Here is a 23,329-nt window from a genome sequence, read left to right as displayed (position 1 = left end):
AGCTAAATCCTGCAATGGTCTATCTTCTCTGAGCTCAGCCAAACACACAGTCCTTGCCAAGTCCTACACCAGTCCCAAGACTTGGTGGTCTGCCTTTGAAGCTTTTCATGTCAAAGACTGGCTGCTCAAGCAAACCCTTGAGATCAGCAAGGCTTGACACGCTTCTGAGAGATATAAATTTTCGTTTTGTTTTGGTACCCAGAACCTGCAGATTATGGGCATGGCTTTTCTTAAGCTAGAAAGAATTGCTGTGGCTAACATCCCTCAGTCATGCCGTTTCTGGATGGAAATTTTTTTCTCAGTAGGCTGAAAAGAGCAAGTCGTAACTACCTGCTTTGCAAAGGTATCACGAGGCCTTCCTCCTTTTTTTGCTCAGTCCTGAGAATCCATCCAGGATAACATTGCTCCTTGCTCTTCTGAGCTTATAATGCTCTTTCTTTCTCTTTTTAAGACCACAGCAGCCATTCACAGGACCTGTTGCATGCCCTCAGAAATGCCCCAGACTTGCTGCTTCAGGGGCTGCTCATCTCTGGCAAGATCACTCGCCTGCCCGTCTAACACCCTGCATTCTTGTGAGCAGCCTGACACCTCAGGCTCTCACAGACCAGCGGTGGAAAAGCAAACTTCCCTCCTAGGCACGTTTGAACGAAGGAATCAAGAGAAGAATTTCCAGTGGAAAAATACCAACAGCTCAAACTCTTGCACTTGACAACAAACCAAAATAGATTGCAACAGTATTTTCCTTTGGGAGGAATTTTCCTATCTGGGGGCGGCGAGGGGGAAAGGACTTGAATGGACAGGTATGAGGTTAAAAAAAATTGTCAGGTCCTTTCGTTGCACAAGCGAAAGGGGAGGCACTCTTTGCTGACGGATGGCAGGGCATCTCTCCTGCATGTGCTGAGCACCCCAGACAGGTGCTGCACCGTGGTTTGTGCATCTTGCTGCATTTTCCTTTTGCACCTGCAGAGCTGGACGGACAGTGCACCGTCAGCCTAGGAAGGACTGAAATATGTTGTGTTCCCTCACAGTGTAAGTTATATTTATATAATTTGCTACGTGTGGTTGTTAAATATATACATAATCTCCCTGAATCATAGAATAGCTGAGGTTGGACGGGACCTATGCAGAAGATCTGGTCCAACCCCCCTGCTCAAGCCAGGTCAGCTCTAAAGAAGGAGATTCCACAACCTCTTTGGGCAACCTGTTCAAGTGCTTGACCCCCCTCACCATAAAAAAGGTTTTTCTTATGTTTAAATGGATTTACTTGTATTTTGATTTGTGCCCAAATTAACTATTATATTTCAAAGATTTACCTTTGAAAGACAATCTTTGAAACGAACTCCCTTTCCAGTGGGCCTTCATGTCTATCAGACAATCTGCTAGCCAGATATCTCAATTCAAGTCCAACTTTGGACCTCAGCTCTTTGAGAGTGACGTGCAGGCCTGACCCAGCCCTATGGGTGATCCCACCAGGCCTTCTCATTTGCTGGAGAACGGTCAGTAAGCCAGATCACCTTTTGAACATCTGCTCAAAACATGTCCCGAGGACGGAGATGACTGACTGTCCATCCGTGGTGCATCCATGGTGTTCATCTCCATCCTCCCCACTGCAACCCCTTCCTGCTCGGCAGCTCCTGGTGAGGGGAAGGGAAGGGCCTCCCGCCTTCTCCCCATCATGTCCCCAGCGTGGGGGAGGACAAGCCCACCACTCTGACCCCAGCCACCCTTGTCTCCCCTCCACCGAGGGTTCTGGTCATGCCGTAAAGCTGCAGCTCTCCTCACCCCAGGCAGCAGGATCTGGCCCTGGAGGCTGCAGGCTGCCTGCTGGGTTGACAATGGGCCACTTGTTTGGCTGCAGCGTGTGGAGGCCACTTTGTCGGGACCCTGAGATGAAGAGGAGACTCCCTTTTACTTCTTCTTGCTTAATAACAGGTTTGAGGATATTAATTACCTTAATTAGAGCTGGCCAAACCTGTTCAGCTTAGAGCTGGGAGTCGATGGGCACCAGCTCTCTCAGCTTTTTTCTGCTCTCAGGTCTCATGATGTTCCCCAAAGAGCGAGGCTTGTCCTATTTCAAACATAATTAGAAGGCTTTTGAAAGGCTTCTTAAATCCTGCAGCTTTCTGAGTAAGGAACTATCTCTTCAGTAAAGGGCTATCTAACACAAAACAACAAGAAATGCAGCGTTTTCTTTCTCCCCAAAATAAAAGCAGATGTTTTCTATAATCCAGGGCAGCACTGGGCACTTTCTCAGTAACGGGCATAAGGCAGCACGCCGTCCTCAGGAAATCTGGGACAGCAAAAATCTCATGGTAGGGCTTATAATTCCCCTTTAGGAACAGGGAGGGAGGGTTTGCAGATGAACAATATGGGCCAGCTGCGAGTCTGGAGCTGACACAGACCTCTGCTCGGCTGGCAGTCAGACAAAGCCTCCGCGCCTCAGTTTCCCAGCTTTAAAATGTTTCTTGTCTAGATGTCAAGACCCTCCTATCAACAGCAGTTTCTATATGCCATGCATGATGTTCCTGTCATCCCTTTTAATGGCACTCAGATAAATATTAATGTGAATAATTTCTAGCTGGAGACTTGGGGTATCATAGGCAATAACATTTGGTGATTGAGTTGCTCAAAATTCACCCACATGAGTGACTGTGTGGTGAAGGCGACACCAACACAAGGTGAGGCATTGGGTACAGATAGCTGTATCGCTCCTCTCTGAGCATCTCTGATATTTACCTGGTAGAAAAGGAAGTCTCTCCCATCACGTGCTGTTTGCTGATGACCTGTTGTCATGACTCAGCTGGAGGTGCTGAGCTCACCTCAGCAGGTCAGGGCTGTTGTGAGGTTGACCCCCGAGCACTGACTTACACATTTGCAGGCCAAACTTGGCTGACCTTGGCTGTGGTTCAATCTGTGATGCATCTTGCAAAAAACCAGGACTGTCAGTGGAAACTGCAGTCCTTGCAGTACATGCAGCCTCCCATGAGCTGACGTCATGTCACATCAGGGCTGCTGGTCCCTAGCCCTCTCTGTAGCTCTGAGGAAGCTACAGCACCTATTCCAGACACCTGTAGGATACATTGTGTCTGAATAGCGTGCATGTCTCTCTTTTCCTATACCCTGTACTGTCCCGTTGGTAATCATCCCAGGCACATCAGCTCCATAGCCTGCATCTCCTCCTGAGAAAGCAGGAGGACATGCTCTGGGTGAACGCCCATTAGTAAGTGTCACAGAAGGGAGCGCTGTCCATATGAAGGCATCTCAGGAAGCTGGTTAAACTTCTAGCACATCTCCCTGAGGACTGTCTGTCTTCACAGGGAGAAATTCCTCCATGGGGAGGTTTAGAGCTCCTAAACTGGGTTTTTATCACCTCCCAGAGGTGCCTGATTGTTTTGCAATAATTCTGAAGGCTTTGTCACATATTTCTTATTTGGTCATGGCAGTTGGGCTCCATCGTGCCTCACTGTGGTAGTGTGCTCGTGTTTCCACCTGGGCTACTCACCCTGGTCTCCTCTGGAGAGCTCAACAGGCAGCTAATCAAACAGCCAAAGTGAGACTCGCCTTATCCTAAAATAGCACTGTCTGTTTTCTCCAGTGCCTGTAAAAGGAGCCTGAAGTCCTTCACGTGGCTGGAAATCTCTCTCATCTCCTCTCTGCTGCAGGGCAGGATGGGATTTGTCCCATCTCTCTCCCCATGGTTGTGCTATGAGAAAGGACATAGCGTGTCCCTTTGTGCATTGGTGCCTGTGAGTGTGGAGACCAGTTTGCGCGCACGGACTAGTGCTGTATTATTCATGCGGGAGGCAGATGCTATGTCCAGTCAATTAATGGGAACGCTCTCCGCCTGCCCTGCAGACCCTGCTGAGATGTCCTGCTCACGTTGCCTCCCCAGACCCCAGCTGTTCTTGCTGCAGGTGAGCTTTGAACCCTGGTAGAGGTGGCCCCGGGTCGTTCCACAGGCCTAGGGCTAACTTCATGTCATTGGTAACAGGACTGATGGGATAGATGCCGTGGCTGGGTCAGGTGCAGACATACCTGCGAGTACTTAGCGTACCCTTCCCTTTCCAAAACTGACAGCTGGAGGAGGATCCAGCAGTGCCAGGGGTACTCCAACCTGTGGCAGAGGCCCTAAAATGGACAACCGTAAGCAAGGCTGGACTGGTACAGTGTCTGTTATTCCCTGCTTACACCTTTCCTGTGTACAGCAAGGGAAATAGTCTTATCTCCCTTGGTGGAACATCATATTCCCTAAGCTGAGTTTTTTCCTATCTATAAGATATAGGTAGAAAATACAGAATATGGGAGAAAGTTTTGGTCCATATGAAGCAATAATTTCAGTGAATAAAACATTTGCATTTATAAATTCTTTGCTTGGCCTAAGCTCTAACCTTGTCCCAAGGAAATCAAGAGAGATCAGCTCCTTCCGTTTCTGTGGGGACTTTGGAGCCGAGCCCCATCTCAGTGGAAGGTCTCTCATGAACTCAATAGGACCAGAATCCTGGGCCAGCTCCTCCATGCAGGCACCACTGGGCCATGCTGACATATCAGTTTATTCAGAGCTGCCAGGGGCATCTCTGCTGGCTTTGCAGCCTTTTGAGGAATATTTTCTCCTTGAGGGAATCTCTTGGTTAAGGTTGACCATCAAATTCAATCTCTTGAGACTCCCTAGAACGAGATTGCTCTCAGTTGTGTTTTTGAAACTTTGAGATATAGCCCAGATGGCAAACTCATATCCAACCCACCTCTGAGAGATATTAGGGTATGCTATATTGCATTTATTAAAAAAAAAGTGTACACTGTATCCTGTAATGTTCAAGGATACTAGTTTAAAAATAACACAGTATTTACATACAGGACCTCAGTAGGCCATTACAGCTGGAGGTAGTCAAACTTCAATTGATTTTGCCTTCTCTTTCCTCCTCCTCAGCCACATAAACCTGGCCCAGCTGCTCCCTTCTTCCAGACCAGCTGGTTTCCAGGCTCTCCACCTTTGTATTTTAGGGTCCCTCAAAGCTGGGCTGCAGATGTGGTCCCTAGCATCTTGATGCCTCCAAGGACTGCAGGTAGGATTTGGAAAGTCCTGCTCCTGACAAATCTCATCAAGGTTAGTTCTCTGCCAGTGCAGGGCAGAGATCTTTGCCCATGCTCCTGGGATGTGGCTGAGCCACAGCAAGCTCTCATGGAGCGCTGGCTCTTCTGGAATGAGAGACTTCAGGGTCATGAAAAGACCATCTCCTCTCCTGCTCTCTTTCCTCCCCTGCTTCCCCCTCTCTCCTCAGAGAGTTAATTACTCAGCTCTGCTATCATGCTCTGTCCTTACTGCTGAATTAAAGAGCCTTCTCCTACCTGCCCCTTCTTATAAACTGTGCACAAGCCACCACTTCACCTCTTCGTTAATAAACTTCTGAAGCCTTAACTCCAAGCTGGCTTCTGAGATATGGAGCAGTCTGCACAGCTCCTTCCCTGCTCCCCCAGGATGGCTGTGTGCAGGCAGACTTCCCCCTGGTTCCCTGCCTGCTGCTCTAGCAACATCTCCAGCCTCTCCCAGGAAACATGTCCTGTGTTTTAGCTTACCTCGGGAGCAAAGGAGAAAAAAAAATTGTTGCTTAAGCAGGTTTCAGGCATCTCAGCCTGTGACCTTTCTGTAACTACCTGAATGAGTGTATTGACTTGTTCTGTGAATTATAAACTCCGTTAACTCTTTAGTAACTCCGCAATGCTTGATGAGAAAGACTTAGATCCAGGAGACACCTCATGGGCCAAAGTCCCTTCAAGCTTATGGGAACTGGATGCTTAACCCTATTGCAGATTTGGCTCAAAATATCCTTTTTCACTGGCAAATGCTGACAGCTGCTGTTTCGGCTGGTTAGAAATTCAGAATTATTGACTTCATGGCCTAGTATTGTAACCTGCTTTGTTTAAAATCCTTCCTAGCTTTTACTGTAACAGAAGTAAATGTACTGTACCTTTAATCTTGCCCTGCTAAGCTTCCTCCCCCCCCCCCCCCAAAAAAAAAAAAAATCCCAAACCGACTGCTCTCCAGCAAACACCTGTATTGCCACTGAAAGGCCTTTTGCTAATATATTTTTTCCCCCCCTGTTCTTGATCACACCTGTCTAGCTTTGGGCAAAATAAAATATTCGCATAGCTGCCAGAAGTGAAGTTCTTTCCTGGCTTGAGCTACTGTGTATAAAGATCTCCAAAGAAATGTCAGATCACTTTATTGAATCCTACTGAAAACTTGTTTGACAGTAACATATAGAAAGGATCAGGACCTCTCTGTAATTGCCAGTGGGTTGAAAAGAGCGTTTGTTTTGAAGGCTTAAAATTTTTTTTTTGTACAATTTTATTTTTAAGACGTTATTTGATGTACTGAGAATTACGAAGAGTTCTCCGTGCACATTACATGTGCATGAACACATGCTACATACACGTGAGTGCATGGGAAGGGCTTAATCTGCACCTGAAATGCAGCCACTTCTGGGCCGCAGAATGCAAAGCGATAGCAGCATAGATCAATTAAGAAACACAGACCAGGGCTTAAATTAACATATGCTACTCTCATATGCTCTTAGCTTCACTTGGGAGTAAAAAGCACCCTTATGCCCTCATTAAGCTGTTCATGAGAGCAGGTCAGAGCTAAATCAGAGAGGCAAATTCCACCCTGTACACAGTGTCTCGTAGCTCCTGCTTCGTCAGTGGGGAAACAAATAGCTATTGTAAAGGAGAAAATAATTAGGAGCAGGTGAAAGCTTATTTTTAATGATCCTCTGACCAAACTGATATTTAATTTAAAACTGGAATATTTTCCTCTCCAAATCCTTGCCCGTCGCTGCCAGATGTTAATTGCAGTTTATCACTCGGGTGTCTGCGGTGTGAAATACATGTTCCTCTAAACAAGACCCCAGTGCTAACTTTTGCCTTACGATCCTGGGAGAGTGCTTTTAAAATTAGTCTTGAATTTTAACAGGAGCAACTTGGAATTCCTGGTATAATCAAGCTCCAGCCTGTGAGATGTGGGAAGCTGTTGGAGACGCACTGAAACCTCCACTTATATCTGAGCTTTTCATGTAAATTTAATCCGAGTTAGCCTGTTTCAGATAGATTGCCAGGCCTGAAAATCCATTGTGTTAAGAAACTCAAAACCTACCTCCGGATATCTCTCTTTTTCCAAAGGCTGTTGCTGCTATTAGTCTCAGCTAAAGTGTCCATTCTTGGAGGGTGCTTGAAACTTGGAGGCAGAGGCTCAGAAAATGGGGAGAGCTGTCTCAGCAGATGAGGAAATGTCTCCTCCCGCAGCCTGAATCGAAGCCCAGCGAATCAGTAAAGATGGCATTCGTCTCACCTACCTTTCGGTATCCACGAGGTTGACTTGGCAGTATCCTGCCTCTTATTGTGTTGCCCGTAAAGAGAAATGGCAAACTCTAGTGGACAATTCAGTCCGTGTCAGATAGCAGTTGAAGACATGCCAGGAAAGTCATCACCTGAAGCTGTCTGTTTTTCTGCCCTATCCTTGCCTAGATGCTCAAAGTTAGAACAGTTGGATTGTTCCCAAGGTCTTCATCTCCTAGCAGACCTTTTCATCTATCCCAAGGGGACCGGTTTTTGACAGCGAGGTGAAGGCAGCAGTACAGGTATATCTATGTCCTTGGAGGAGGCAAGGCAACCAAACGGCTGATCCTAGGAGTACTGTGCACATGAACGCATATTTATCTCACGAACATTGTTAGCTAGACCTCTGCAGCCCCAAACCACCTTTCTACAATACAAACAAAACAGTTTGAGGCAAAGTGACTTGCCCAAGGATGTAGAATGAGCCTGATCCATGACAGGATAAGACTGAAGGAGGAGACCTGATAAAGGCAGTGGTTTCAGCTCGGAGACATCATTAGCAGAATGTGTGTTCACTGATGGGGGGGGGATATTTTCCCTCCAGCTTCTCTAGACATCACGTCTCACAGATGAGGGAATGACCAAATGCTTCCATGGTTCCGCCAACAGGAACCCTACAATTAGCCAATATCCTAAGCAAAGCTCCCTCGTAAAACCAGCATGGGGCCATCCAAGGCTTCATCCTGGGGGGGATTCCATGCCGTGTTAGCGTCCAGACAATGATCAAACGAGCTGATTAAGACCCCGTCGCGTGTTCACAGGGGCTCATGAAGCATCACGTTGTGGGGAGTGATTGGCAAGAGCTAACAGAGCCAGCCTCCCTGTGCTGGTGACAAAAGGCTGGTTTGGCATTGGCATTCCTCATCTTTTTTTTTTTTTTTTTTAATCCTTTCTTCTTTTTTGTCTTCTGTCTTCCAGTTGCAGAGAACTGCTAGGGAAGGGGAGATGGAGGTTAAGTGAGCAAGATTCTCCTGATGGTCAGAAACCTGGAGTTTGCAATATTTCCCAGTGAGAGGCACCTTTTCCTGTGGGCTTTGGAGCACTGCATGAGAGAATGCTACATGAAACAGAAATGAATCCTCTAGCATTGATGACCTGAGTAAAGAGAATAATTTCAGATCAGGTCCACCTGCGTAAAGCCTATGGCAGTTTAACATCCTTAACCTGGGGTGTGGTCCTGTAAAAGCCTTTTTGTAGCAGTTTTGCTAGACAGACACCAAAAATCCATGATATCAACCGAAGCCCTTGTTTGCTCATTCAGGCGGTACCTCACCAGCAGGAGCTGCTAGAATTGCTTGGCTGGTAGAGATCTGCTCTAGCACAGGGTGAACGCCTGCTGGATCTCATCCATAGGGACACAGGCTTCTCACCATGCTGCCTGGGAGCGCAGGTCTGGGGGTGTGCCAATGCACACATGAGCCCATGCTGACATGCTCTGGTGCACTTGTGCTCATGCTAGTGGACTGTCCTTCTGCACGGAGCTCTGCTGCCCACCTCTCTTCTCCATGCAAACACATGCAAAGCCTCTGCTGTAAAGTTAGGCCAATGGAAACGCTCTCACGGGCTCTTGCTTCCTGCTTATGACTGTCCTCGTGCATGCACACGGACAAGGATTCACTCCCTCTGTGTCCTGTGTTAAGGGACAGAGTATCTGTTTATAGTGGGGAACAAAACCAGAGGACATTCGGGCTGGAGCTGCAGGTTGCTCTGCACAGGTGGGAGAGTTTAGCAGGCAAAGCACTGGAAATCTCTAGTCTGGTTGGAGATTACAGATCCAACACACATGGAAGTTCAAATCAGCACCTCTAGCAGGGCCCTGAACAGAGGGACGTGATCAGCACTGGGGTGGTCGGATTCAGTTCCTCTCCTCTCCTAAATGCTACCCTGGACAAATGGCCACATCCCTGCAAACATTAGTTGCGCATCAGCAAATCTTTAGCTCTCTAGATTGAAAATGGTTTTGGTGAGGGAGTGATGGCCTTTTCCTGCCTACCATCAGCATCCAGCACCATGGGGTCTTGGTCTCATGATAGCGAACTCCAAGGCTACGGATCTTCACCACTCGCTAATCACCACTAAATAAGAAAGGGGGCAGTAGGGCCACTGAACTCATAACAGGCACGTTTAAAACAAGGAGAGAAAAATCAGAGGCCAAAAATTAAGATGCTTTGATCCTTGATTTCGTGTCAAGAAAGACAGAAGAAGAACACTAAGTCTTTTTACTTTTTACCAGCTGCTGCTTGAAACAAATAATTGGATAATTAAAAGGCCTTGTCTTATGTCAATTTTATTTAGGTACCTTGAGCCACTAATGGAATGTGTCACTGAGAGAAGGTTTAAGAGCTCGTTAGAAAAATCCCACAGATAAGCCATGGGGTCTGCCCCTTCAAAGGGCTGTCAGCTAGCAAGGAGAGTGTCCCAGTGTGGCCCGGTATTACGGTACCACAAGGGACAAACTCTGCTGGGCAAAGCTGTAGAAAAGCAGGTTACATCTCTAACATAGCAAGGCAGTAGGTGTTACAAAGCACCTCGTGCCTTCCCTCGCTGTCCCCGGCAGCAGATTTGGGCCTGAAGGAGCAAATTTGCCTTCTGCAGTGGCATGGCATTTCTCTTCAGCAAGGTGACTACGTTTTGGTCGAGTGTTACCGAGATATCTCGAGGCAATGGCATTTCAGAGACTCTTGAAAAGTGCTGCATTTTCCTAACGAAAGCCCCCCTGCCGTCACCTGCTCTGTCTGATGTTGAGCTCTGGCTGTTACGCAGGAATTAGGACCTATAGGAAATAATACGGAGAGTGTATGCTGCGCTTCTCCACATCCCTTGGCTCCCCAAACCTCAATACTTTCTCACAAGACTCGGTTCCCACTAATTAATTACTCAACAGACTTCTGCCTCTTTTGAAAATAACGACAGCAGCACACATTTAACGCACCAGCTACCTTGCTAGGAGTACAGCCTCACATATAGTAACTTCTCCTTGTGTAAATGCAGTTTCTGTTTAGAGTTAAGGCTGAGGACAACCTAACGTTCTTGTCTGAGAAAAGGACGTTGTTGTGATGATTAAAAAGTTTGGAAGAAAGGGCAATTTCTGTTTAAGTATTTCTTCCCCTAATTCATTCTGGGGGAGAATTTCCAAAGGCTCCTGAGCAGAAACCTGCAGTCCTACCATCAGAGGTGCATCCCTGACTCTGACTGCCACCTCAGCCTTGTCACCTTTGGATATGGAATCTGTGGTGCTGAAGCAGGTAGATCATTTTGAAAAATGAACCTTTATATTAAGTATCTGCATCAATTTATGAACACTGATGATATAATTACTGTCCTTGCTGACTCCATTTCCCAGTTTCTTCATTTGTGATCACCGTAAGCTATAGTTTACAGCCAGATGGAGCTGATGTCCCATTACTTACATGGGCAGGATGGATTTTGCGCTGGCTAAAGGGAGGCAGGTAGTTTTAGCTGTTGTTCTGGCCTTTCCTGGATGCAGTGGATAGTGATCAGCATCTCTAGAGGGTGACACACCTCACTTAAAATAGGCCTCTCAGATAGATGGGCATGAATTGCCTCCTGAAGGAAGCAGTTCACTGATGGGACAGAGGCCTTAGATGTCTAGCTGTGCCTCGCTTGTAGAGGCTGAAGTTAGCTGCGATGAACCAGATCCTCTTGCAACACGCCCTGAATTTTCCACTCGAGAGAAGGGTGCTGAATTAAGCCACCGCTGGCATCTGCCTGCAGGTGTCTGCCTGGCAGGCTCACATCCTTGGGAGAGCTTGCAAATAGCTACACCATTCTCCAGGCCATCGCCTGACTTGTCTTTGGCCTACGTGACACCTAAGTTTTTGCCAGCTGAAGTTGGGTGAAGTGATCCTGTTTTCTGCCGCTCCTTCTAGCAGCAGTGTCATTATAGCCAAGATGGTCTGCAAATACAAGATGGAAGTCTGTGCAAACCCAGCTCCTCCAAGTCAGCATGGGAGATGGACTCACAACCCATGACTGAGACTAGCAGCTCAGAGCTGGGCTCTTCCCCTGGGGCAAAGCAAGGAGAAATACAGGTGTAGAACGGGATGAAGGGTAAGATGTGGTTAACGTGAGCATAAGAACACGGTTCATGAAAGATTCAGGAGCCCTGGTGAAAACCGTATGTGACTTGCAGTCATGCCCGCAAAATGGGATGGTCTGAGACCTGCCAGATGGTGTGCCACTGTGCACTGTATACACACCTCTGCATACAAATAAGTGGAGAAATAAATATTCCACATGTGGATATATAGCTGTATATTATGTGCATATATGTAGACACACACAAACACAAAATTATTTATGTAGTGTATATGTCTGTCTATGCTCTGTGTACATAGCTGTCTCTCTAGAAATAGCACTGAATGCATATATATCCAAATACATACATACATACATACATACATACATATATCTTGCTCAAGGCCCCATACACGCTGTATGGGCAGAGATTATACAGCTTTATGACCACATCCCATGACCTGAAACCAGCATGGAGGGAGGTGAGGGGAGTGGAGGGCTATAGCGGTTCTGGGTCCTAACTCTGGAGGAGCAACTGCAAAGCAGGCAGCTGGCCATATCGCAAAAAAATGCCGTTAGCAAAAATAACGAGAACCCCAGTCCTGGCACTGCTTGCACCGGCAGTCAGAGCAGGTCTCCTCTGTGTCGAGCAAATGCTGTGTGAATCCAAGCATACTGTGATCCTCACAGCTGTGGGTGGTAGAAACCACAGCGTGTAAGCGATGCATTCTGCTTTATTTGATTTGTGACTGATTTATAGGCACTTCTGTGGTGTAATTGGCTTCACTGAGCCCACTGTGGCTTTGCGCAGCCATCACGGAGAGCTGGGCTTGGCTCTAATCTCCCGTTCCCTGACCTCTCCCTGGAACCAACCGCGCACTGCTCTGACATGTGAAGAGATTATGGTGTTGGCTTAGGAGCTGATTAGTCTGGATGATATCTGCATGATAAATATCTTTATAAATAGCTTTCATGAGCAGATTTCATTAGGCACTCTTCAGTAAACACCAAGGCTTGATGCAGCGGCAGCCACCGACTTACATCCTCTCAGCCCTGTACACCTGCCTTTGGGGCTCTGCGTTGTCTCCTTGACTGGTGGTGCCTGGTGTGTAGGGTCGTGGGGTGAGAGAGCGCTGCGGGGCGATGCTGCTCGCCCCGTGCCGTGCTGTCTAGCACCTCGGCTGAAAGGCACAGTCCCGTGCTGATGCAGGTGTTCCATGTGTCTAGCATGAACTGATGTGGGCTCTTCTTGCTTTAAACAGACACCATCATGGTCAACCAGCTGTGCCCCTACTCTGCTGTCCTGGGAGGGGAAGGCTGCCAGGGGTGGCACGCTCCAGTATCAGTTGTGCAGATGGTTAGTGGCTGTTTTTCACAGCAAGGATGAATCGATTCCTGTTCAACACATGAAAGAGTCCAGCTCAGACCAAGAAAAGGGCCTGACTGTGCTAGACTCCGTACAAGCTAACTGCAAAGGAGAAATGCTTGGTGGGAAAGAGATAGGAACAGGTTAGAGTGGCCTACACTGGCATGGGGAACATCTTTTGCTCCAGAGGCCTCTCTTGTGGACTTTGATTTTGATGTGTTTATCCCTCCAATAGATTTGGTCCTGGGGTTGAATTCCTTTGGAGAGTCTGGGTACTTTTAAGCACAAAAAGGAGGGCACTTCTAAATAGCACAGTGACAGGACAAAATATTCCTGAATCCAGTTCCCATTGAAAGATCTGAGCTGACACTGGGTTCTCACTTCATTCATACTCATTTGTTCTCATATCTGGTGTGAGAGGGAAGGGTCTGAGATGCAGAGACCCTTTCTGACGTAAGCTGCTAAACCCGAGAAAGCAGAAGAGCCGTGAACTCAAGCAGTGTTTAGACACAGAAGCTATGTTTGTGCCTATGCATGTACGTGTAGAACAAAATGGAGGGCAAACGAAAATGAGACAGAGTACAAAGAAAATGCCCTGCTAACAGAAAGCACGAGGGGATTTCTAGGACACGAATGAGAAGTCTTATGATCTTCACAGACGTAGCTTTGATCTCTAATCCACTCACAACAGATTCCTTTATGACGGTTGCAGCGTGGATGTCTAACAGGACTGGAAGTGACTTACGTAATGAGGTTTCCATCCTCCTCCATGGACATTTCTCCCCATCCTCTGCCTCAGTTTATGGACAAAGTTTAAATGGACAGAGAGAAGGACTGAGATCACTCTCCTAGGCCTCCTGTGTAAGAATGAAACAATTCCTGCTTGAACTAGAAAATATATTTCAGATAAAACATTTGGCCTTCCTTCTCAGATCTGTGTGATGTGAATCATTGTAGTCTCTGCTAAATTGTTCCATCAGACAGTCAATTGCAGTGTTAAGATATGTGATATTTGTTGTCCAAATATGGCTAGCTTTGATGTCTGACATTTACATCTTCTTATACGTTTGCATGACAGGCTGAAAAGCTCTCTATTGTAGAACTTTTTTTCCCCCGGAGGGTTCTTACGGACTCTGGTCAATTAAGCTGTTAGCCTCATGTTCACAGAGTTGGGGGACCAAGCTCCTGAAAGATTTCCTGCCTTGCTTCCATTTTCCAGGACTCTTTTCCAACCCCTCTTTTGTTTAACCACCATCCCTTTGGGATTATGCCTGCCTGTATTTCGGAAGCAGTGCCCTCTTGTCAAATCTGGGAGGAAGAGCATGGAATGAGGAGTTTCACCCCCACCACCTTTTGGTGTGTGAAGGTCAGCTGGCGGACTTAGCTGGTTTGTGTTCCTTTACTCCCTTAGGAGAGAGAATTGGGATATTCAACATCACTTTCAGATAGCCTGTTTGAATCCTACCCAGCAAGAGCATCTCCTTCTCTCCACTAGCTATGGAAGCAAGCCAAGGAAATCAATGGGGTAGTTTAGCCAACTGAGAGAAGTGTGGGGTAACGAGGACATCCCGTAAATTCAACATTCCTCCCTTCCAGCGTCCTAGGAGATCACTAGACCTTTCAGCAATAAAACCCGATTGTGAGCTGATCTACCGCTGGTTGCCTGCTGCGATGCCCAAGTCTCTTCCAGCGTTGCTGCTTCCTAGGAGTGGGAATACAGCCACGGTCTTTGCTTCTGCACATCTGCCTTTACATTTGCCCCTCATCTTTTCCTTGTTAGCTGCTTGCACCCAGCTTATCAAGGGAGCCCTCTTGCTCTGTATCGTTGACCTCAGCCTTTTCATTACATACTGACTTTGTGTTGTCACACACTGGCAATCATCTATTTATTTATTGATTTTGTCCAAGCCATAGAGAAAATGTGAAGATGTGTGCTGAAGAACCGTTCCCTGACCGGCTATGAACACACCTATTTGGCGATGATCCCTTGCTTAGAGTTGTGCTTTGAGACCTTCGTTAGCCGGTTTTTTAATCCCTTTAATGTGTGCCGTGTTTCGTACTCCAGTTTCTTAATCAAAATATCACAGTACCGAGGTAGTTGCCTTGAGGAAAATTTAAGCAAAATTACATCAGCACTCTTCCCCTTATTAACCATACTTGTGCTGTTATCAGAAAATACATCAAATTAATTTGACAAGATCTATTTTTCATAAACCTAAGTTGATTGGCAGCAATTATATTACTTTCCTTTTATTCCATGGTAAACAAATCTCGTGTTAGCTATGCCATTATTTTTCTGGGATTATTGGCAGGCTGGCAGTCTAGAACCCGTGTTGTCCTGTTTCCTCTTTTAAAATACAGGCAGAACATTCATTTTCTTCTGCTTCTCTAGAACTTCCCTGAGGTTCAAAGACTTTTGAATATGCTCCAATTCTTTCTTGGCCAACTCTTAAAACTCCTGGATGTAAAGGATCTGAATCTGCAGGTTTATTAATGGCTAGCTGTGGGAGATGCTGATTACCATCTCGCTTACTTATGGTTAGAGCCGTAAGTGTGATCATCAGCAGCGTGTGGTAGAAGTAGCTTGTGCAGCTTTTTCCCAAAACGCAGAACTGAAGCGTTTACTGGACGCACACGGCTTTTCTCAGGTATTATCCCTGGTTCCGCCGTTTCCCTAGAGTAAAAAATTAATGCTCTCCTCAGAGTTTCTTCTGTTCCTTGTACAAGAAAAGTGCCTTCTGTTCAACCTTAACTCTGCTGGCTAGAAATAATTCTTCAGGTCCTTTGTTTCCCTTATTGACTTTCTCCACTCCTTCTGAGTTCTAGTTCCTACATTTTTTTCCCCCTTTTTCCATGTGCTATATATATTTCATTTTAATGCAGCTACTCATTCATTGTTTTATTTCTTAGCTTAAACACCTCTTCTACTTTACTTCTTAATCTACCCTAAAAAAAGCTAATATGGTCTCTCTTCTTAATCATAAGGATTGCAGCTTTTTTAATCAGTAAGTAGAAAAAAAGCCTTTAATAGTTCACAGTGATCACATACTGACTCATTTAAACTCTCATATCGAAACCACCACTCTTTGACCATCTGGATCAGTTCCTCCTTCGTTGTGAGACGAGGCCTGTAGGGAATTCCTCTCCCTGGGATGGAATCCTTGATGTACAAACTTGCCATCTTTAACTCTCAGAAATGTGAAGGTGTTTCGCTGGTAGCATGGGCTCTCCGGCCTGTGTGACAGATCACAGCTTCCATGCTCATGCATCCAGTCTCCTTCACAGAAGAGAAAGGTGCCTAAGGATGCTGTTGTCTTGTTCTCTGCCGAAATGTGGTGGTTATTAGTTCACTCCAGTTTTAGTCCTGCTCTTCTTGCTTATGTGGTTGTGGGGGTTTTCTGGTTCCTTCCTTTTCATTTCTCACTTGTGGACAATTGTCACTGTGGTTATAGACAGTTATCTGATGTTACAATTGCACGCACGTTCAGGGCTGCCCCCGGACGTGCCGGATGATATATTTGCCAAAAACTTTGGTAATCAAACCAGGCTTCTCAGCATTGCACTTTTCTTGTGATTTTGTAATTAAAGCAGTCTAAAAGTCATAGCTGACCTTGCTTTAGCAGGAGGTGGGACAAGAGACCTCCTGAGATCCCTTTCAACCTGAATTATCCTATGATCCTATGATTTTTTGGTTAATCTCCTCCCTTAAAAATAAACCAAAAGAAAGTAATACCTAAAAAGAAAAATGTTATTTTGGCTTACTTTCAAAAGTTCCTTCTTTTAATTAAAATCGGTCTCCTGGCTAGAGTTCAGCATCAGAGTCAGACACCTACATTTAGATATCTATGCTACAGGTGTCACGGCGCAAACTTAGCGTATGAGATTTCCTGATAATCAATGGCAATCTGGTTGTGGGAGCCTGCACAGTGACAAGCCAGATGTGTGGGTGGGCCTGCTGCCAGATAAGCTGCACTGCTCCCCAGGACCTGCTGCCCAGGGGGCTCAGCTGCACTGCTCACACTGTGGATGGTGGATGGTGGATGGGACCATGGTGCCCTGAGTAGGGCTCATGGACCTGAGGCAGGAGCTAGGGGAACGTGGTGCCCTCCGCAGCTCCAGCTCAAGGCATCTCGCTCAGCGTGAGGCATCTGCCTGGAGGCATTGAACCACACTGCAGATCTCAGAGTCCACAGCAGAAGCACCAACACTTGGAGATGCCCTACCACTTGGAGGTGCCTGGGTCTGGAGCTGACTTCTGCCTTTTGCTTAGAAGTTCCCTCAAATCTTATTTCATGGACACTAAAAAATCTTTGATGAACTTCTGGAATTTGTTGCCAGGGGAGGTTGCCAGGGCAGATAGTATCCTTGGGCTCCAAAAGTGGTTAGACAGATTCGTGGACAATTCATTCCACCAACAGAGACAGAGAGGAGCAGGCAGAGGTGCACCACCTAGAATCCCTGGGTGGTAGCTGTGGATGCCTGGGCAGTACGAGGGGAATGACTGCCGAGAGTGGCCAGGCTCACAGGCTCTCCATGGAGAGCATCTCCTTTTGCCGTGGTCGCAGACTGAGCTAGACAAACTACTGGCCTGACTCAGCAGAGCATTTCTTGCATTCTTATATTCTTATGACATTTCTTAATGTGAAAATGCAGTTTTTCATTTAAGATTAGTTTATCTGACATACGTCTTTTCTCCTCTAACCTTTTAATTCCCTGTAAGGTTTTAAAAAATTGCTCTTAATGTGACTCTGAACAGCTCTGCAGGTGTCTGCAGGACCTCAAGCCCATGACAGGCATGTCTCCAGCACTCCCACATTCTTTGGCTTAAATCCTGCTGAATTACAGCTCCTGCCTGTGCACCAAATTCATTCGGGGTGGCCAGAGCTGTGACTGCCTCACACAGTCCCTCTGTCTCCCCTCTCCATGAGCCCCCAGCTCAGCAGTGGGATGGCTTACCAGGACACTGATCTTGCTCCTGAGCTAACACATTTTATAACCTCAGCTTCTTAGTATAAACTGACATTGGCAGCAGTTTAAGTTAATATATTGGGCCAGTCCCCTAAGACTCCAAGTAAGAGGCAAACACTACACTCTTCTGCTGCCCACAGCATTGAGAGAGAGGCCAGGCTTGATATAATCTTTCTGTTTGCACTACAAGAGTGCCTAGAGGCCCTGCCATGCTAGGTCCCACGTGGAGGCCTGGTGAGGGATTGTTCCTACCTTGACTACCTGGCAGCCAAAAAAGACAAAGGAGCTGTAAAATGTGAGTGGAGCAAGAAGCACAAAGAGCATCTTGCCCAGGTTCACTCAGCAGTAGCCAGGCAAACGCTTATGTCCCTTGATGACCTGCCCAGGGGTCTAGTACTCTGTCATATTGCATGTGTGTATTGAGGGAAAAGGAGATATTTCGGTGGGTCTGGGCCTGGTCAGTAGGTGCCCTCACTGCATTTGAGAGTTTCCTGAGGAGCACCCTGGCAATGTGGGCACTGCTCAGCTGTCCCCTCCAGAGACGTCCCAGCTAGCGAACCCCACTGCTCTGTAAGTGAGCTCCTGTGGCTAGGCATCATGAACGGTCAGCAGCAGAACTGACCCTGAGACTCCTCTTGAGGGCACTGGCAATACCACAGGGGAATATATGGCTTGCTTAATTAGCTAAATGAGGCCCTGAGAGCTGGGTGTTGAAAGCTCTGTTATTTAATTGCTCTCATTTCTCTCACACCATATCTCTTCATAGTGTGTGCCCCACCTGCTTTAGTCATCATGAGCTAACTGGTGAAGATGGACATTTCCTAGTCACCAAGGAGAGCCGGTGGGAATGGGACAGGAAAGGGCAATGAACTCTTCAGAGCTGCACCCATATTTCAAGTCTAACCAAGCTGTGGTGGCATGGGGTGTAACTTAATAGTGTTTTTCTGAATATTTGCTTTTACCGAGAAATCATATGGGAGGTGACTGCTGCAATGGGTGGTCACCTGGAAGTCGTCCTGGAAGGATGCTGTCACGTGCCCAGCTTTGTCCCAGAGAAGTTAGTAGGCTGGATGCAAAAGATGTGATCACTGCTTGGTCTGGAGTCCAGCAGAGGGCACTTGCTGAATGTGTCAGGCTGGAGCACCTACCCTTGGGCTGCTGGAGCCAAAGTTTAATTATGACTCTGTGGTTACTCAGTATATCAGTTTCATAAACTTGCCTGCCTGCCCTCTGTGACTCAGTTAATAATAAAGAAATGATTCTTTAACAATTATGGGAAGATTTCCAGCTATTTTTCAATATGCATTAATAATCCCTAGGGCTGGTGAACTTCTGAAATTCCTGGAGTCTGGGTTGCTGAAGTATACCCATACTGATGGGTCTGATTGTCTGTTCTCGTGGGCCGTCATTTACTGGTGTTTAAAATGCAAAGTAGATGTACGTGAGTGGAGAATGCTGATATTGGTAGATTTTCTCTTAATGGTGCTCAGGTTTGTGAACCTGATCCAATACCCCTTGGTGCTGCAGAAGCAACAGGCTTCAGTAGGCTTTGGAGGGAACTAGGCATGGCTGCACAAGGCAAAAGGCTGTGAAGAACTAGATGCTATCCAAAACTCCTCCAAATGCCTCACTTGCTGAATCTGCAGAATTAGGCAACTCTCTCCTGAGAACAGGCTTCTGTATAGTGCCGTGCCCTACCAAGAGGGACAACTTCCAGAGACAAACTTTCCTGTAGTAGCTGGGCACATCTGCCTCCTCTCGTATCCAGAACCTAATAGCCTAAATCTACAGGAGAAGCGTAGCAGAGGATGTGTCTTGATCCCTTTGCAACCCATGGTTGCACTTTTTTGGCAATCATAATCTCTGAGCCGTAAGATTCAGGAATAGAACAATAAAATAATAAATTCCTAGACTCCTAAAACTGGGAGGTAACAACATAAATGGTGATATGCTCTGATCTCTGGCATCATACAAACCAGAGAACCCCACCCAGTGATTCCAGGGGCAAGATTTAAATATCAAGCCAAAATATCTTTTTTAGGAAAAAAAGACAGTCTAGATTTAATGACTCTATCTCGTTAGCAACTAAAATAGTTCTACTCTAGCTTGAAAATGTATACTTTATTTCTAACCCAGGCTGCTGGTATGAGTCATGTGTTCTATTTTAGATATCTGCTTTAGAACAGAATGAATACATCCCATAGCTCCAGTGACTACGCTGGCAAGATCTCCACTGACTATAAAGGGAGCTGAATGAGATGAGGTCAGGCAGAAGTCCACTGCATTTAGTCAGCTGAAAGCAATTTAGTATGCTAGCTTCAGCTTTTAGTTCTTGGATCATGAAACGCTCAGTTCTCTGTTAGATTAAAGAGACTTCTGCTATTAGAGAGCCTTGTCCTATACTGCCATGCAACATTTTGCAAGGAAACTACAGATAGCTGGGAAAGTTTTTTGTTGTGATAGCTGCGTCCCAAAAGCTGAGTAAACATGAGGCTATGTCACCCATCTGCTCCTATCCATGATCACCAAGCTCAGTCTTCCAAAGGGAAAGATGCATCCAACTTTTGCACTCATATGGCAACGAATGCAGGTGAGATATATGCCTAGCTATAGTAGAAAAGTTCATTCTTTGGCTATTGAAATCAGTAGGAATTAGGTTCCTAAACTGGAGCTAAACTCTAACCTCTTTGAAGCAGTTGGTGACTCGGTTGCTATACTAATGAACAACACTATAAAGTCTTAAAATGTCTCTGAAATAATCTTCCTTGTATAGGAGATTGCACTCCTCAGATGGCAGGGTTATTGTAATCTGCTTCTTCAGGAGAGGAAGACTATTAGCCATTGCTAGAGTTATGAAGAAGCCTTCCTGTTTTGAGGTGAAAATTATCAAAATGCTCTGTAACTCATGTTTGTTATGTCCCTTGTAGGACAACTTACCCCTCCAAAGGTTTTCAGGTGCTCAGGCAAAGTCAGTGGGAATTAAAGATGAGGTCCAGCTTGCAGATAGAGATGTCTGAACCTGAATGTAGTTGTTCATATGTGGACGTCCCTTTTTGTGCTCTAAACTCCTGTTATATTCAGGGGAGATCTCAACACAGTGGCTAGATGCCACTGATTCCGCTCACCCTTCAGCAGATTCCACATTTGCTTGTCTCAGCAGCTCTTGTGTTGACTGTACTGACTAGATTTCTGTTGACTACAGTGGAAGCTCAGACAGCAAACTCATTTGGCCTTCAAAAGCCTACATTTAGGTTTCTTAATCTCTAGCTACACAGTCCCTGCCATCAGGATTCAGCTGTCTAAATGTGGTAATTTAATGCCATCTCAGACATCCTAGCATGCCCAGCATATCTGCTCAGGACTTTCAGATAGGGACCCGTGTCCTGCAGATGAAGAGCTAATAGGAGGTTCATACACTTCTGGAGAGAGGGCTGGAGAAAGCCTTGTGGTACTAGACTCTTCTGTTCAGGCAAACAAATGCAGCCCAAAGTATCTGAATGCCTCTGAAGATGTGTGAACAGGGGCATGATTCAGTTGCATAAATAGAGTTGTGTAGCACCACTTGAAGAACCTCTGAATATTCAAGCTATGTGTATGGGGCTCGCAGGTATGACAGGACTTATGGGACACCCATGCCTTGCTGGCCAGAAGGCTGGAGCTGCATGGGATACCTTAGGCCATTTTAAACGGCGCTAGAAGCCTCTTTCTGGGCAACTAGGTCAAACACCCAGGTGTTCTGCTGTGACTTCTGCTGTGCTCGGGCAGGTCTTAGCAGAGGGGGCTGCAGTAGAAGCTTTCAGTGTCTACAGAAACATGAGCACACATGCATGGCAAGGGCTGCCAAATGCGGAGGTTGTGATGGCTGGATTTACTCAATTAACTAGGCCCTAGTCTGAACATTTGGTCAAGATTTAATCTTTTTATTTGGGGGCGGGAATGGAAATTTTCAGATAACTTCTGTCCCTTCTGTTTCCCTTAGTCAACGCAAATCATCCCATATCTTAATTGCCCTATTCCCTGCACAAACACCCAAGGGAAGTCCTTGCTGTCATGCTGAGTGTTAATCAGGAAGCATCTATGATCTGCTGAGGGAATCTGTTTCCTCTCAAACTCCAGGCTGGTTTATTTTAGCTTTGGTGCAGACCTGCATGTCTTTGGGTACTATTTGACCCCCCACTTCCCCCACCCATATCACCCTAACAAATGGTTGTATTGGAATACACACTTGGCAAACAAGCAAGTTGTGCTGCTGAGGGCTGAGAAAAGTACAAAGGCGCTTCCGTGGGATGGGGAACGACTGAGATTGTTGTGATGACTAGGTCCTTCCCTGAAGACCGTTGGCGTCTATGTAGTTCATTCCTGTAGCATGGTTAGATCCTTTGAACCTGACTGGTCTTCAGATGTGCTCAAAGTGGTGAATGACTCAAAGGGGGCTTCATTCTCCCTGACTATAGATTTTGCAATTTGGATCTCCCCTGTGCTCCTCAAGGGGGAGAAATAGGTACTTTAGGTGTCTGCCTTAGGATGACCCAAGTTGTTCTCTGCTGACTACTGATCAGATCTCCATGGCCTATAGAAGGAGCCCCTAAGAAATAGCTCCATTTCATGTGCCTGGACTTGGCCAGATGAATCCTATATGAAAGTGTTTTCCATCTTCTGTGTGAAAAGTCTTTTCCACTTTGTGCACCCTCTGTTAAGGCTAAACTTCCTCCTCGACAGGAAAAGCAAATGAATTTTCCTCTCCACCCATTCTTTTCCAAGGATGGAGATTGCCCTAGACAGCAAGTATAGAACAGGATGGAAAAATGGGTCAGGTTGCCTCTGGAAAATGGCAACTGTGCACTGAAGGTTCTCATTAGACTTTGCCTGGGGAGTCTCAACTTCATGTTTGTTATATTTTTTCTCCTAGTGCCGTGAACAGACACCTGTGGCCTCTCCAGGGTGCATTTTACCATCGAGATAGCTCGTTCTTAGTTCCAAACTTCCTGATCCCCTGTATGGTCTATCTGCTAACTGATGGCTTCAAGCCTAGAGTGACCCATCTGGTTCCCCAAACTTCTGGTGAAAGTAGGAGCTTGACTCCGACCTGAGCCCTGCCTTAGAGGCAATGTGGATGCTATGGCTCAAGCCACACAGCATATCTAAGATCACTTTCAAACACAGTTAAACGAGACAATAAAAAGAGACAATGCAGCCATTGCCAGCAGGACTCACAATCAGCATGCCTGATGAGCCTCAGTGTTTCTTGAGATCTTCCTCTCACGCTTTCAGATTTAGCAAGACGGTGAACAACATCTGACTGCTCTCCTGCGTATTAACTTTTCTGAGCCATCTGACCCTGTGATGCCCCAAAACGGAATTGGAATTTTCTGTGTCCCAGGCTTTTCAGTGCATCTCTTTTTCAGTGTCAAGAAACTGCCTCATGTCCATGTGAAGCACAATCAGGGGATCATTTCTCCTACTTGCTATCTCTTGAAATAATTTTTAATAGTGCTTTGCCTAAATTCCATGGAAACTGGAGTGTTCTTCCACTGACTTCAACGGGCTTTGGATCAGGTCCAGAAG

Source organism: Struthio camelus, chromosome 2 (assembly GCF_040807025.1).
Source record: "Struthio camelus isolate bStrCam1 chromosome 2, bStrCam1.hap1, whole genome shotgun sequence".
NCBI classification, from domain to species: Eukaryota; Metazoa; Chordata; class Aves; order Struthioniformes; family Struthionidae; genus Struthio; species Struthio camelus.
Note: the sequence above shows the minus strand (reverse complement) of the source record.